This window comes from Phaethon lepturus, unplaced genomic scaffold (assembly GCF_000687285.1).
Source record: "Phaethon lepturus isolate BGI_N335 unplaced genomic scaffold, ASM68728v1 scaffold1957, whole genome shotgun sequence".
NCBI classification, from domain to species: domain Eukaryota; kingdom Metazoa; phylum Chordata; class Aves; order Phaethontiformes; family Phaethontidae; genus Phaethon; species Phaethon lepturus.
In genome coordinates, this window is record NW_010549665.1 from 42395 (window position 1) to 59561 (window position 17167).

General features: G+C 36.0%; 1 protein-coding gene across 1 annotated transcript in view; it reads right to left on the minus strand.

The window, feature by feature from the left end:
* LOC104623271 (glutamate receptor ionotropic, kainate 2) overlaps positions 1-17167 on the minus strand; it is a gene marked incomplete at its 5' end in the record, with an annotated part of 143488 nt that overhangs the window by 16514 nt on the left and 109807 nt on the right. The window lies entirely within an intron of this gene.

Below are 17167 nucleotides of genomic sequence, written 5' to 3' on the forward strand. Positions count from 1 at the left end.
GTTTAAGGAGAGAATAAAGCCATCATTTTTCTTCTTCTCCTGTGGAAACAGGAACAAAAGACTCTTTATTAACATGGTGAAGAAATCCCAGGGGAAAAAAAAAAAAAAGATTAAAAGGTGTGGCATCCCTGTTTCATGAGATATGAATTCAATTCTACGAAGAATCCCCACTCTTTTTCTTTCTGTCATAATAATACTACTTACTAACTATAATTTTGACAGTGTTTCCTTTGGCTGAGTAATAAAATGTATCTTCACTATCTTGACACCTTTTAAAAAAATCCTTTAGAGATGCAGCTCATTTGACTATCTCATGAAATGCGATCAGCTGTGAAGGAGCTGAAGGAATGCATGGATGTGATATTTTATACTCCTTACACCCTTGGAAAACATATATTTTCTTTTGGAATTTATTGCAATTTATTCTTAATTTCTTCACTTTCTTCTTATATACCTAGAGCTTATCACAAGAATAAAGCTAACAGCAAAGAGTTGCTGTGCCTCATGGAAGTAAAACGTAGAAAGGACCATTAATTACAAAACATTCTGGGCTTTTCCTTTATTCCAGAATAAAAGGTGGGAAAAGCTGGCCTGAAAGTATTTGAGTTGCAAGAACTTGTGTTTTTATCATTTATAGTTAGAAAAGAATGATATTCTGTACTAGGAGCTAAACTGACTTGACACAGGATGATATGGGAAGCAGAAAGAAAGGAAAACAAACTCTTTTCTACTCTTTTGTGCATGAAGGGGCCTAAGTCACACTTACAGAGCATCCTGATTATGCTGAAACTCTGCAAAACCCTATACTTGTCAAATTTCTTCAATCAGATGGAAGAAGGAAAGTGATTAGACCATTAGAGCCTGGGGGAGTGTAAGTGCATCCTATAATCTTTTGGGGATATTTTCAGCATTACACTGCCTATAAATATTTAACAACAACTTAAATAACATAGATTTTGAGAAATAATCTTGGACCCAGTGTAAGCCATCTTCTGATCTGACAGGCTGCTTTCTAATTAACCTGATTTGCATTTCATTTCCACACTTTCTGTTGGTCTAAATATAAGCAGTACCGACTATTTTTCATGTATAATTTATATATTCTAGGGACCAGATTTGTACGCATACAGTTCTAGTCCATGTGAAGCACCTAAAAAATAAATTAACTGAGGAATTCATAGACAAAAAACATGAAGAACAGACTAACCCTATCTACAGTTAGTTAACTGTATGAGGATTGCATTAGAAGCATGCAGTTAATAATGATTCAGTCCAAGAATATTTGTTTCACTTATTGTTGATGATTTGCAAAATTTTGCACAAATAGTTGTGGAGTGGACAGATTACAGGTCCTTTGGCGTTTCTCCTGCAACATTTGTATTTGCTATACCTTATCATCTTGTCTTAAAAGTGGTAATCTCACAAGTAAGGGGATGTGGGATGACCAGCATTGTATATTGCTGCTGTTAAATTAAGCATTTACAATTTTATACCCATGAAAAAGCTACCATTCAGTGCTGTAATGCTATTCTATTTCTGAATGTATTACAATGTTCTAAATTCATTGATCCACATTCTCCAACAAATAATGAGTTCACCTAAGAATCTGAGATGTGAAAAAAAGTAATTTTCAGTGCTGTTTATACTGATTCAAGTAGTTAATAAGAGAACAAAAGAAGCACAGCAAAGATATTATTTCCTAAGGTTGTATTTGCTCCTAGATTTTTTACTGATACAAGCTGGACTGCAAGTTCCATCAATGGAAAATCCACCCAGAAGCACCTGAAGTGGTTAAAAGTATCATGGTCTGACCTGTGGATGACAAAGCATACAAAAGGAAGAGAAAATAAATAGACAATATGGACAAGGCATCCAATGACACTTTGGATGTTAAAATCTTTAACCTTGCAGAAATGAAAATTTTCAGCAAGTAAACATAAAAAATTTTTGACATTCACTGGTAATTTTCCCTATCACTCCTATTACATGTGTGAAAGATGAATCAAGCCCTTCCATGAGATGTTGCAAGAAGGCCATGTCCCGGTTTTTATATTTTTTGAAATCAGAAATATTTCATTTAAGAGAATTTACTGTTCAAGAGACAAAAATGAAAAGAAAACAGAAACTTTAAGATTCCCAGACAATATATATGAATGCATTTGCAAAATAAATACAGTATAAACAAGAGTAAAGTAATAAAGCGGGGGGGTGGGAAATAATAAAATTTTACCATGTGAAGAAATGTGAATTTCAAATCTCAACCTTCAATAAAAAGACAAGCAGTTGAAAAAAATCTTACCAGTCTGTGCATGGGAGGAAGACTGGGAAGGGACAAACACTGTGGTATTTAAAACTCCATCCCAAAATTAGGGAAAAGGATGAGTATAGAATCTTCAACTGACTGCAGAGAACAGGAGAAGTCCAGTGCAGAAATATCTGACTTTTTCTTCCCTCTCTTTTCCTGGTTCCTACTGCTTTAATATCTCTATAAACTGATGAGCTCTTCCCATGACAGACTGGGACTGGAGCACCTACACAATATAATATATGCTGATCCCACTCTAGCTGCTGTTTGCAGGAATGAGAATTTCTACCAAAAGAATTTTAAGATGTTCTGTTATAGATTATAGAGACCTTAGTGCCTTCCTGTGATCAACAAACTCAATAAGAGATGTAATAATTTCTACTTACAGTTACCTGTTTATGAAAATTTAAAATAAAAATATGCATAAAATTCTATTGTATAAAGCATCTGTACAAAACTAAGGTAACAAAGTCTCAGCAATACTGCAGAATTTAGAGACAGGTAGATTTTCTGTCCTGAAGTCTCAATATATAAAGATCTATGCACATAATGTTATGTTTAATCATAAATTATGAACACATAAGCTTTTTATGTTGAGACTTCACTGCATACAAATTAGTATGTTGAAATCCTGCTAATCTGGCTGGTCTTGAAAATGCTTCCTACCAGATTAAAATTTAGTAAAATCTCCTGCCTGGTTACTCATAGTCTGTTTCATTCATTCCATCAAATGCAAAAGGAGTTGGAGCATATTGGGACGTGTAGAACTGAATTTGACCCTAAGTACATAAAAAGGAATAGCAGCATTCCACTATCTCCTTCATTAAGAAAATGTTGAACCAGCAATTTCTTTGTTTCATCATTCCACGTGCATTTTACTAAAAGAAATCACTACAAATTGTCTCGTATTTTGAAGGTTGGTGCCCATGGGACATAGTTACATGTTACTTTTGATTTGCTAGACACAAAAATCCATTCTGAACACCACTACACCACTGATAGCATATTTTCTTCCTGTTACTTTTTTCTTTTGTTATTAAAACCCTCAAGAGTATTCTACTTATCTTGCAACATTATTTCATACTCTGTGCGCTTGGCCTAAGCAAAAGAGAAAGGTAGTTAAGAATACACCATCATATTCAGGACCTAGGCACAAACTTTAGATCATCAAGAACTTCTTTTAGTACTGAAATATTTTTTGGAAGGAGAAAGCCACATGTAAGAGGAAAGATATTCCTTTAATACCTAGGTGTTGAAGTTGTATGTGAATAGTTTACATTGAACAAAGAAAAAAATTCAAGTTCTAGTTTTAGCAGTTGAAAGGGAGAAGCACTTCAAACTCAGCATGAGGATGTTTGGGGATTTTTTTTCTTTTGAGGTTTTTGGGTTTTCTTCAGTATGAGCCCATTCCCACTGTGGTTACAACAGATCTATCTATCTTAAAGCTAGCTTGGGTACATACACATAAGATGCAGTCACAGTCTCACTCCAGTGTAGGCATACTTGAAATTTCCATAAGAATCCTAGTTAACACCATTCATACTGCTGGGCACAGGTAGAATCATTTAAGTCTTGCCATATAGACATTTCTCTACACTTATCCCATAGCTTAGCCCCATCAAGAATCACAGACTAAATGTTCTGCTACCAAGATGATTGCCTGCTTAGTTAAATCATATACAAAAGCTTTGTTTGTTATATTGTTGTGTTACCTCTTTCCATCAGTTATGATGATGAAGCTTTCCTTTTGTTTTTGCAAGACAAAATTTAGTCCAGGCCTTTGGAACAGCCATTCCTTGCTAGGGGATAACTGGTGATGTGGTGTATTGAGTTCAGTTTCTCTAAAGTGTCATGCACACTGACATCATAGGCATAAAAGAAACAAGATGGAAGGGATTTCATTTACACATAATGGTGGGGTAGATGTTTAGACTGTGAGGAACCATGGAAAAACTACTTCCTACAGCCTCATGCATCACAGGGCCTGAAACACCTTTCAGAAATCTGTAGCATAGTCAGTACGCAGTAATAAAGACTGACAGCCACAGTTACAACATGCCATAGAAAAGGAATAGGCAGCTCAGGGGCACTGGGTATAGGAGAAGCACTTACTTTAGCTCCACATAAATGTTTTTCTTTTAAAAGTCACAGCGAACTCTGCTCCCTAATTTCGTTAACTCTAATTGGGATGGGAGGGAAGAGACAGAGAGACAGGTCAACACAGCTTGGTTCGTTCTTCCTATCTGTGGATTCAAAAGTCTCCAAGCAACACGTGAAGAAGAGAGATTCTGTCAGTTCCCAGTCCCTGGCTCCACTTTCAAAATCAGCTCATTTTCACATAAGAAAAGATCACTGAAGACTCTAAGTCATGGAGTAATGCCATTGCCATAGCTGGGGATTTGATGGATTAAAATTCTTTGGCAATCATAGGAAACAAGCAACACCCCACAGTGAAGAGAAGAACAATAAATCAAAAGAAAAGACAATAGTTCCTGTAAAATTGACACAGGAACAGATCCTCCTTCATCCCAAAATCTGGATTTCCATTTAACTCCAGGTAAATGAGCAAGGCTCACCAATTAAAAAAAAGAATAAATAAAAAAGGACCACAGATGAAAAGATGTACTCAGTAGAAAATTAGCCACTTCTGCAAGAAGTAGCAGTTGGCCAGGTATTTTTAAAAGTATAGAACAAACCTGACATCATTGCATTACACCAAGAGATAGATGTGGATTCTAAATGTAGCTCTGATAACAGACTTTCTTTGTGATGTTAGGTAAAGCACTTTTTCCTGTTTCTTAGTTCTGTGCTCACAGAAAATTTGCTGGTTTGTATTTATGAAATGATCAGACATTACAGCATTGTCACCTCTAAGGTACATATAAATTAATAGCAAAGAATCACAAACATACAGATTAAACACACTTCCTAAGTATACTGAAAACAACTGCTATATTAATAAACTGAGTGTTTTTAATGTAGAAAGGTGTGAAAATCTTGGGTTTGCCACCCCAAGAGACTAGTACCTTTTATATACATTTCCTATTAATTTATGATTAATGCATTAAAACATGAGATAGATTTAAATATTAATAAAAATTTTCCTTCATGCTCCTCTACCAACTGTCCTTCAACTTCCATATGGACTTTTAACTCATGGGCTTTCAGATTTCTGAGCATGAAGATGCCTTTTTTCAAAGTTCTTTAAATACTCCACGTTGTGGACAATATTGGGAATAAAGGAAGAGTCAGGTCTAATATAAGAAATACTTGCAACTGTGTTGCATATACGTCAGATTTCCCATTCTTGTCTTTCCCATTCTTGTCAAACTGGGGGGGCGGAGGAGGGCTGGGTAAATAACTGTCTGGATGGCCAAGCCTGGTCATCAGAGTTAAATACAGTGGGTGACTGGTCGCAACTGGTGTTCCCCAGGTCGCAATTTTGGGGCTAGTTTCCTTTAACATTTTTATCAATGATCTGGATGAGGGGATCAAGTGCTCCCTCAGTAAGTTTGCAGATGACACCAAGCTGGGCGGGACTGTTGAGCTGCTGGAGGGTAGGAGGGCTCTGCAGAGGGACAGGCTGGATCGGTGGGCCAAGGTCAATTGTATGAGGTTTAATAAGGCCAAGTGCAGGGTCCTGCACTTAGGTCAAAACAACCCCATGCAACGCTACAGGCTTGGGGAGGAGTGGCTGGGGAGATGCCCGGCGGAAAGGGACCTGGGAGTGCTGGTTGACAGCCAGCGGAACATGAGCCAGCAGTGTGCCCAGGTGGCCAAGAAGGCCAACAGCATCCTGGCCTGTATCAGAACTCGTGTGGCCAGCAGGAGTAGGGAAGTGATTGTGCCCCTGTACTCGGCACTGGTGAGGCTGCAGCTTGAATCCTGTGTTCAGTTTTGGGCCCCTCACTACAAGCAAGAAGGATGTTGAGGTGCTGGAGCATGTCCAACAAAGGGCAATGAAGCTGGTGAAGGGTCTGGAGCACAAGTCTTACAAGAAGCAGCTGAGGGAACTGCAGGGGTTTGGACTAGAAGACCTTTAAAGGTCTCTTTCAACCCAAACTATTCTATGATTCTGTGATTCTATAACCATTCCCATTTCATACTAATTTCTGGTGTTTTCTTTATAGAACTGTCATTAAAAAGTTCATGTAGGTTTATAAAGCTGAAAATAACCAAGAGGGATCCTGTAGCTAAAATTTATTTCATATTAAATTTCTCATAATTTTCCATCTGTAAGTATGCAACATATTTGATATCAAAATTAGGGAGATTTAGGACTACAATGGTCATGAATTCTTGTGTTCATAAATACCTACGTTTTTAGGAGTGGAAACGGGACATCCTTGAATATATTACTGTAACTAGCTTAAAACATATCTATCCTCCACAGTGACAAAATTAAAAAAAAAAAAACATGCATAATGGTTGCCTATAATTAATAATTTAAATAAGATATGATGACAACAGGTTTAAGACCAACACATTTTTCTCTATTTGTTTTTGTAGTACCAAGTTAACCTGAACAGAATTAAGACCTTTTTTTTTTATTTTTACTTTTTTAAATACTCAGAATATTATTACATCATTATATGACATGCATATCCTAGTCTATTTTTTCTTTTGTTTTCTTTTATCTTTTTTCAACACACTTTCTTTTTCTCATCCCCTCCTCAAACTATCATTGTAAACAAGAATATCTTTTAGGTAGATTAAATACTGAATTCAAACAAATGAAAGTTAGTAAAGTTTTTCACAGACTCTTCATGCACTGTAACATTACAGACAGTTTGAAAAGATCATAATCATAATGCACTATTATCTCTCTACCCTTGTTGAACTGTGCAGCTGCAGAATAGGAAGACACCTTTGGTGAAACCTGTACTGAGAAAATCAGTGATATTATTTTTTAACACATCTGAAAGTATTTCATATTTATGTAGTGGGGTTTTTTTCAATTCTCCTTGCAAACCTAGAATTTGCAAGAGGTTTGCAATATGAATCATCATTCATCACATATGAATGGTTTGCAATACAGCCTCCTTTGTGTGAAATATATGTCTAACGCTACCCAGCCATAAATAGCTGAATTAAGGAAGTCTAACGAAATACTACATTCAGGTCTGCTATACATGAAGATTTCAGGAAGACAAGAGTATGTTGAAAGACAAGAGATGTGTAAGGTCATAACAAAAATGTCCAGACCTGAAAACCCAGTTCATGTTTTTGCAGAACACCCGTAACCCCTGCCAAGCTGAAAACAATGAATGTCAGTGTTTTGCCATTAACTGTTTCATCATGGGTGAGGTATAAAGTGGCATTGGGTATGTATAAATTGGCCTTGGGTACACCTAACTGAAATCTGCCATCTGAAATCTGGGCAATCTTCAATTAATTTATTAAAAAAAAAAAATAGACCTTCGGAGTTATCAGAATTCCTACAAAGTCTCACATTGTCTTTGTAGGAGATGATAAGAAGTTTCAACCGCTACTGTTCTATTAAATGGTGTTACATATATTTCTAATCCCTCAAGGGCAGTCATCCCACAAGACAGTCAGTTCTTGGTTGATCCGTGGGAAAAGAAGGTATCAGCTAACTGTGCAACATATATACAGAGAGAATAAGAAGTTTAACTATTCAAAGAGTGCTTAAAACATTGGCTTTCAATGTTTCACTCACGGTGCTGTTTGTTTATAAAACACCATGACAGATTCAAAGCCATGGTGCTAGCCTTTTCATTTCTCCTACCCAACTTAGAGAATTCTGTCCTCAGCAGTGGGGTTGGAAAAGATAGCTAGAATTCAGATTTAATAAGACCTTTCAGAGTTTTAAATTTCTATCCCATTACAAGGGAATAGAAAGCATTTCAGTACTGTGACAGGCAGAACTTTGGAAGTACCCTCCGAAGATGGTCTAGTCCACCCCACCTGCTCAAGCTACAGCACGTTGCTCAGGGCACGTTGTCCAGTCAGGTTCTGAATATCTCCAAGGATGTAGAGTTCACAACTTCTCTGGGCAACTTGTTGTAGTGTTTCATCACCCTTACTATAAAGAAGTCTTTTTGTGTATGTGTGTGTTTTTTCCCTCTCACATGTAAATGAAATTTATTTTATTTCAGTTTGTGCCTTATGCCTCTTGTCTAGTCACTGGGTGCCAGTGAAAAATGTCTGACTCTTTCTTCGTTATGATCAGATACACCCTGAGCTGCCTTCTCTTCTTCAGGCTGAACAGTCCCAGCTCTGTCAGCCTCTCCTGTAGCCATCAGAAAGGCTGTGATCAGTTTGCTTTCAGTTATTACACATCCCTCAGAAGAACCTTAAAGCATTGTAGTTAAACTACAGGACACTGAGTGGAGAGTGATACTTACTCAGTGAGTCTGGGTTGCTGGAAAAGGAGATGCCACTTCTAATAGACAGTGAAAAAGAAATACATAGCCAGGAAATGCAAGACAGAAAAAATAGTTCATGCTGCAGCTTTTTCAGATCAAGAATGCTTAAAACCATGTAAACACCATGTATTGGGATGCAACACACTAGTTTGTTTGTAATTAGGCGCAACATATCAGGACAGAGACATTTTACATTTGTAGATGTGTCAACACTGAAGTTTTAATAATGTCTTTGCTTCAGTTGCATCTGTTTAGTAAATTCCTACTAGAAACTTCTTCTTTAAGGCAGAGTCTGCTCGCAACAGCTACCAGACTCTAAGAATTTTGGCAATGCTTTATTGATACACAGCTCAGTCTCTTAGCATGTCTATCAGGTAGTGCTTCAATATGCTCATACTTCTGAGGTAACTATAAAAAAGAGTTCTTTCATCAAATATGTTAGCTACACATTCTTACATTTCAGCAACAATAAATTAACTGCTGAAGCAGTTGAAGTTTGCAAATTAGTTCCAATACATGGTTTGACCTACATAAAAATAAATGTCTTGCACCTATTTTTTGTGCATTATGTGCAGCTAATGAAGACAAATGTATTAATTTGTTTTAGTTACAGAAGAACTGAAGCTCAGCACTTTTATGCGTGTATAAGTGATGAATATTACAGTTCAAATTATATGAAGGATTACAGATTAAGTGCAGGCAAGCAGAAGAACGAGGCCTTCTGTGTTGGTGCATGGTTTCCTATTTATTCCTATAGAGACAGACTTGTTTATATCTCTCATCTCCAAAGACTGGTAAAAGATGCTGCATAATTTGTATGGGTCTGAAGGTAATAAATAGCTTCAAGAGAACTAAAGTGTCTTAAAAATAAAACCAAATGATTGCTTAGAAATTATTTTTATTATTATTTTTCGTAGTGCTTTAGATTTTGAAAACTATAAACAAGGGACAATGTTTATACAGTTAGCGTTTAGCAGTTCAAAAATTGCACAGTGTTGATTACACTTACTATTACAAACTACCTACAAATGTATAATATATATACATGAACACATACACACATTTTCTAAGCAGACAGAGTGCTGGACTGTAAGATGGAATTTTTTTCCAGGAGCAGTAATTTATAACAGGTAATAGACAAGGATAGTTCAGATATCACTCAGTGTCCCACACAAGAGAAACAGGAAATAGCTTCAGAATCTGAAATCTCAGCAATGCTTAAATTGAAAGCCAATGTTGACTGCTGGGTTTAGTACTTTACAGAAGAAATCCAGGAATATATTCTCATCAGTGTAAATTTTAAACTCTTCAATATTTTCAGATATGTGGAATTTAGTTTCAGTTATGTTAACCAAGTGTATTGTTAACAATTTTGGGGACTAAATTAATACATTTTTTACCTGTTACTCCTTTCAATTTTGGAACTTCCTGCTTTTTGACAGCTTCCTGTATCGTTCATACCTGTAGCTTTGTTGGTTCTACATAAATATATTTAAACATAGATGTTTAAAAAGTACAGACCTTCTGACACCAGTTAGTGTCAGAGTTACTGCAAGAGAGGAAAAGCAAGATCTCACTAACGCTATCTGTGGAGCCTAGGATGCTTTTTTTCTTGTATTTTTTCAAATAAGGCAACATACGATTCTGATCTTAGAAAATGGTGCAGTATTTAGGAGACATAATAGAAACATTTTTTAAAAACTGGCTTTTTTTCCTGAAAAAAATGTCTAAAATTATGTTCTGCATTGATCACTGACTGCCATATGTACAAATTAATTGAAAGGAATGTGCCAGTCATGCTTGGTGCCAGTCATTGTGCTCAATGTCATTGTTTTCTAGCCTTGCCTGAGATTTAAAGGAAGATTTTAAAACACACCTTTTCAAAACATGTCACCTTTCCAATCTGGTGGACATGTGAAAAGGAAATGATGTGCTTAACTTCATATAGTAAGGAATGTTGATAAACTCCAGTTAATTTTGAAAGGGATCCTATGGATCTTTTGTTTTGGTTTGGTTTGTTTTTTTTTAAAGGTATTTAGTAGAAGCGAGTGTTTTCATTTCTTGTGGCTCTGTGTTGTCTTGTCTCTGTGGCCCATAATGTTCTTTGATTCCTAGCCTTGACCTCCGGGAGAAAAGACAAAAAGAAGAAAAAATTGAAGCAGCACCAATGCGAAGGGGGATGAAAACTGTGTTGCTCAAGTTCTGCAAAGTTTGAGATAGAATGAATGTGAAGCATGGAAAAAAAAAAAGGTTTTTTAAAATATGGAAAACTCACTTTGGCAGTTCCCCCCGCCCCCGCCACCCCGCAACTAGTCATTTCTGTTAGATTGCAACTGTTTTATTTTTGCCCCTGAGAGATACATTGCAGCTTGTTGCAACTAACACCAAACAGAGCAGGCTCTCAGGATTGTCTTCACACCCAGTCTAACAGCTGTCTCTGCAGAAATCCCATTTCCCCTTCTGCATCCCAGTTTGTTTGCTATCACTATCACTGCTTCCTTCATACTATGACTAATGCTCATCTAGTCTCATTAGCAACTACGCCATTAAGCATGAAGTAAATTAGTTTCATGAAAAAAGATGAACAGTATTCTGTCAGTTTAGGTCACTAAACCAGCTCATATAGCTGTCAGTTTTTGCAAAATGCAGCATCCCTATGCCAGTTTAAAATGACAGTGAAACTTCAGCATTACTTTCTTGTTCAGGTATCTTATAGGTAGAAATTTTATACCTGGTGGTTTTTGGTTGTTTTTTTTAAAACAAGTGATCTCATTCCCAGAATCAGATCAATAAATTTTTACAAGCCTTGTTGGTTCTCATAGAAGCAAATTAACAATACAGGAACAGACTGAAAATCTGCATGTGTGTGTGCAGTAACAGTAAAGAGCACCACATAGAATGGAAGCATCAAACATGCTAAAGACTGTTATCAAACACTTCTTTAGGAGAAAAAAGTCTGTCTTTCCCAGCAAATCTGTTCTCATAAAACAACTGGAAGGGCAAGAGAGAACTTCATCTTTAAACCAAGACAACAAAAACTATCAGAACTGAACATTGGCGAAGGTTTAAATAATGTGTTTGGCCTGATGACATTCCTGACACTAAAACATACTGGGAATACTGAAGTAAGGTGAATGCACTCAGCAATTAAAATAAAACATTCCAAAGTAAACCTTTCAGGGAGTCTTCTAATTTTCTCTAAGAATATAAGCAAAAAAAAGTAAAAGATAAAAAAAGAGGCAGAGGAAAAAGAAAAGGCACAGAAGAAAAAGGGAAAAAAAAGGAAAAAAAAAAGGAAAAAAGAAAAAAAAGGAAAAAAGAAATGCATAAACAATGGCATCCAAGTACTGGAATGGAATGGAATGGAATGGAATGGAATGGAATGGAATGGAATGGAATGGAATGGAATGGAATAGAATAATTTCAGTTGCAAGGGACCTGCAACAATCATCTAGTCCAACTGCCTGACTGCTTCAAGGCTGACCAAAAGTTAAAGTATATTAATTAAGGGCATCGTCCAAATGCCTATTAAACACTGCCAGGCTCGGGGCATTGACCACCTCTCTAGGAAACCTGTTTCAGTGACTGATCACCTTCTTGGTAAATAAATGCTTCCTAATGTCCAATCTAAACCTTCCCCGGTGCAGCTTTGAGCCATTCCCATGTGTCCTATCACTGGAAACCAAGGAGAAGGGCTCAGCACCTCCCTCTCCATTTGCCCTCCTCAGGAATCTGTAGAGGGTAATGAGGTCACCCTGCAGACTCCTTTTCTTCAAACTAGCTGTCCTAGTTTCAGCTGGGGTAGAGTTAATTTTCTTCCTGGTAGCTGGTATAGCTCTGTATTTTGGATTTGGGATGAAAATAATGTTGATAACATACTGACGTTTTTAGTTGTTGCTAAGCAGTCAAGGACTGTTCAGCTTCCTATGCTTGGCCTCAGAGCGAGAAGGTGTGGGGTGCACAGGAAGATGGGAGGGGACACAGCCAGGACAGCTGAACCAGACTAGCCAAAAAGATATTCCACACCATATGACGTCATGCTCAGTATATAAACTGGGACAGTTGGCCTGGGAGGTGTTGTGGCTCAAGAACTAACCGGGCATCAATCAACAGGTGGTGAGCAATTGTTCTGCGCATCACTTGTTTTGTAAATTCTTTTATCATCATTATTAAACCCTTTTGTTTTCTGTCCTATTAAACTGTCTTTGTCTCAACCCACGAGTTCTACCTTTTTTTCCGATTCTCTCCCCCATCCTGCCCTAGGGGGAGTGAATGAACAGCTGTGGGGGTTTTTTGCTACCTGCCGGGTTAAACCACAACCCTAGCCAAACCCAGTGTCCTCAGGTGCTCCTTATAGGACATTCCTTCCAGCCTTGCCACTAGCTTTGTTGCCCTACTCTGGATGCATCCAAGTGCCTTAACATCCTTCTTAAATTGTGGGGCCCAGAACTCATTATCGTTATGTTACTCATCTATGTCATAGTCCTTCAGAAAGATGTACAACTCCAGGGTAACTGTACTATACATTTTCATTGAATCAGAAATTAAATGGACTGCCCCCTACTTTGACGGTGGCTATAATGTCTGACTATGGACAACTGTAGCTTCAATTTTTATATTCATTTTTAGGTAATTTTAATAATAGAAGTAATAGAAGGTTTTCTATTCATACTTTAATCTCTGTTAAACTGAGATTAAACTGTAAAACTTTCTAGCACCACTATGTTCTAAATATATAACAACAGATTACTTTTCTTTACTAGAAAACATTCAGGGTATTTGTTTAAAACATTAATTTGAATGTAGTTCATGGTGTAAGTGTAGAAACTGCTTAACGAAAGAAGTTAATTCAGACATGTAGCTATAGAACTCAAGGCTTTGGGCTTTTAAAAGCTACACAAAACATAGGAGGCAACATCCTACACATTGGTAGGATGATGAATTGATATTCTTACACTTACAAGGTGTTTACTCCCATTTTATCTACTTTTTATTTCACAGGCAAGCTCCAAAAGTAAAGTAATTTTTAGATGACTACAAAATCGGAGTGCAAATCTCTGTCTGGAATGATAAATGCAACAAGGGAGGAGGCTAAGTGAATTCATTGAAGAGTTAAGACTATTTTGAGATCATCTTCATAACATCTTTTTTTCACTTTCTATTGCATATTTAGAAAAAAGTCATTTGTTTCTGTTTTTACTACATTAAGTTTTAAACTTTGAAATTACAGACATCTGAAACTTTTCTTTTGTTCTTAAGTGATTTATATTCCCTACTGTGCCTTCATTTAAAATTTTCTATATTTAGAAATGTGCACTTAAATAAAAATGGCAGGTAATTAAATATTTTGTAAAATACCTGCATTAAGAACACAGTTAGGTTTACTTTATAAAATAAAAACTTTTACTCTGAATATTATTCCTAGGTCACTCCTTATAGACAGAATAGGCAATATAAATCAGCTGAACCTATACAATGTTATTGGATACAACATGATTAGTTAGCAATTAAATATTAAAGACGTGAGCCTCAAACCCTTTCCAGCATTTTTCAGGGCATCTTGATAGTCCATCAGTATGGAAATATCAGGGAAACAAAGAGTGATATGCTGTATTAGGAAAAGTCATAGTTTAATCACAGCAAGGGAAAAGTCAAAAACCTTGTAAAAGTTAAGAGAGTCATGTAACAGATTCAGCTCACTACATTTTGCAATGGAGATATTATTAATATTAATATTAATATTAATATTCTTAATTATTAGGAATTTATTTTCTTGTAATAACTGTACAGGAAGAAACAATTAAAATATGTGTATTTCACCTTTTTCTCAAACTGTTTTTTACCTCACCGTTATCAGATATTATAGCGACATCATTGCTATATAGCTAAAGACCCCTCTTAATCTAATTCTGTAACTTTCCGCAGCTCAAAAATCACAGAGAAACAGTAGAGAAATTACTAGCTCTAATTTCTTATACACACCATATCTCTCAAACACCACTTTCTATTTTGTATTTCTTCAGATTTAGAAGAAACATATGCAAATTTTTAGGATTACTTATATCTACCATTTTTCATTTCCAAAATGTCAAAGGCATTATTTAGCATGTATCTCCACACATAAAGAGTTTCTCTGGCATATACAGGATACTTCTGGGTTGCCACATAAGTGCAGATCATCTGAAAGGTGCATGCTCAGTAGATCTGCTCATACAGAATTAGTTTGACATACACACTTCTCAGTCATTTATGTACTCCAGGTTCAACGTAGAAGCAACTGTATTCTACAAATTTAATCTTACATGCAAATATTTCTGCAACTTCAAGCCACTATTCCAGGAGATAAACTGGATATTTTTGTAAATTTGGGGAGATGACATCTCTATCTTTCAGATACCATGCCTCCAATACAAATAGTTCTGTATTGTTATGTTCAGAGATTTGTTGCTTCCCAAACAGGCACGAACAGTGACGTGTTTTGTTTGTGAAACCATTCCACTGTAGTTTTCCAAGCACTTGACAAGTTACTGTTAGGATTATTAATCCCCAAAAAATATTACTCAATTGTGTGTCTATAAGCTTCTTCCATAATCATTAAATAATAATGAAATATACTTCTATAGATTTAACCATGTCATAATATCTTTTAAAAACTCTTGAACTATTTTTTTCCTGTAGAAATGAGATTAGCTATAATGCATGAGTTTATTTTGTATTATCCACTGCTCTGTAACATTTTTTAGCTTCAACAAAGTAGCACATTGAACAAAAACTATTCTGACAGGCACTGTGGATATGCTTCTTTGTAAGGTTTCCTTTCAAATATATGTGTGAATTACACATTTTTTTAGCAGAGGCTACCCAATCTCTTTCAGCTGAGACTGTGAGGTTAATACACAGAATACAAAACTTTTATAAATGTTAGTTCTCTGGATAGGATTTTATAGATACTGCCCAAACACAGGATTAATCTCGTACTCTTAGCTGTTCTGGGAAAACTCCGGGTGTTGTTTTATCATACCTTTGTTTCCTTTGGAAAAACTTACTTTACATCTTATTTTAGGTTCTGTTATATTTCCTTTTATGAAGGCCTCATCTTTTTTTTCAGATCTTACTTCAACTTCTTTTGGTAAGTTTAACACTGTTTAAACTCTTGTTTTGCTTCCCTTGGTGATCTTTGATTCCTGCAGGGATGTCCTCTATTTGTTTCATCTTGATTCAAGACAATTGTCAGCTCACAGATCCCCTTGTACACTATTTCTCTTGACACAGATAATTTGTTATTACTTGGAATCTAGCAGATGAATAAGAGCTGAATAATGTCTTTGATATGATTTGAAGTTAATGAAGAAATAGTGCAATCATAATGCCTATTCTCCCCAAATAAGATAGGGGACAAAGACCAAAAGACATTTTACTCTACTTGCTTCCTTGCTCTTTACATCAAATACTTCTTCCTCTAAAACTTTAACTCTAGAGGACCATTCCTGGCTTTACCATTGCTTTTCATCTGTTTTCTATGGTGTTTGCACTACTTCTCTGATTTACACATAATCAAAATAATTTGTAAAATAGCCTGTTCGCTCCAATTCCTATCACTTTGGAACTTCCATGGGCACTTGGATTTCTGGGGCATACTTCAGATGCTTCACAAATTTGCATGCAGCTTATTCAAGGATTTTAAAGTATCACTAAGACTCAATTTTCCCCATACTAAACCTAAGTGGAAGGTGGTTTTCACCCTCATAATAACAAAAGGTTTATATATCAGAAAATATGAGATGCCAAAATGAGCAGCAGGACTGAATTCCAGTTACTTCTGGCACTTATGTGACTATAGAAGGTATTCAGCAATATAAGAAGCCACAATATAACAGGGTGGAAAAATTGGTATATGGGTTAAAACTAGATTCCTAACAACTAATTCTTCAAAGACAGAATGAACAGAATCACAATTTTTTCAGGGCATGTCCATTTCATAGTGAATTACTGAAATCACAAAAGTTATAAAGGTGTTTCTAAAGTTGCAGTGAATATCTACAACATATGGGGAAACCTATGTTTGATAATACTAGATACCTCTTTATCCATGATATTCCAGTAAAGTTTATTTTTTAACATTCCTTACCCTGTGCTTAATTTAAAGCGCTGGACACAACCTTCCCCATACAATGATTTAGTGTATACTGTTAACACAGATAAAATCAGTACCAACTGTAAGACCAATTTGAGAAAAACATAAAACATATTCACATCAATCAAAAAATGATAAATTCTTCTTAAAAATAAAGTTAAAATAAAAATTGGTCTTGCAAAGAAGTCAGCAGAACAATCTTACAATATTAATGTGCAGTACTGACAGAGTCTTTGTGTCACACCATTTTCTAGTCCCATTTATTCTGAAATCTAAAGGCAGATCCTCAGTTCATGTCCTTCAAAAATCACTACAGTCAATGGGATCTCAGTGACTCAG